At 52.7% G+C, this 245-nt stretch overlaps 1 pseudogene; it reads left to right on the top strand.

The window, feature by feature from the left end:
- Positions 1 to 91, top strand: LOC118345514 (annotated as a pseudogene; the record flags this gene model as incomplete).
- Between the last annotated feature and the right edge of the window lie 154 nt (positions 92 to 245).

Here is a 245-nt window from a genome sequence, read left to right on the forward strand (position 1 = left end):
CGGATCCCATCAGAACTCCGCAGTTAAGCGTGCTTGGGCGAGAGTAGTACTAGGATGGGTGACCTCCTGGGAAGTCCTCGTGTTGCACCCCTCGTTGTTGTTTTCTCCGCCTTGCGAGATAAATTGACAAGAAGGACCACTCGGGAGTGGATTTTTGAGAAAATCTCGCCCTGCCCATCGCGTAGCTATGGGTTTGGATCAGATCTCCGTTTGGATTGGGATCGGAAGGACGCTAGTATGTCGCT

This window comes from Juglans regia, unplaced genomic scaffold (genome assembly GCF_001411555.2).
Source record: "Juglans regia cultivar Chandler unplaced genomic scaffold, Walnut 2.0 Scaffold_2790, whole genome shotgun sequence".
Classification (NCBI taxonomy): domain Eukaryota; kingdom Viridiplantae; phylum Streptophyta; class Magnoliopsida; order Fagales; family Juglandaceae; genus Juglans; species Juglans regia.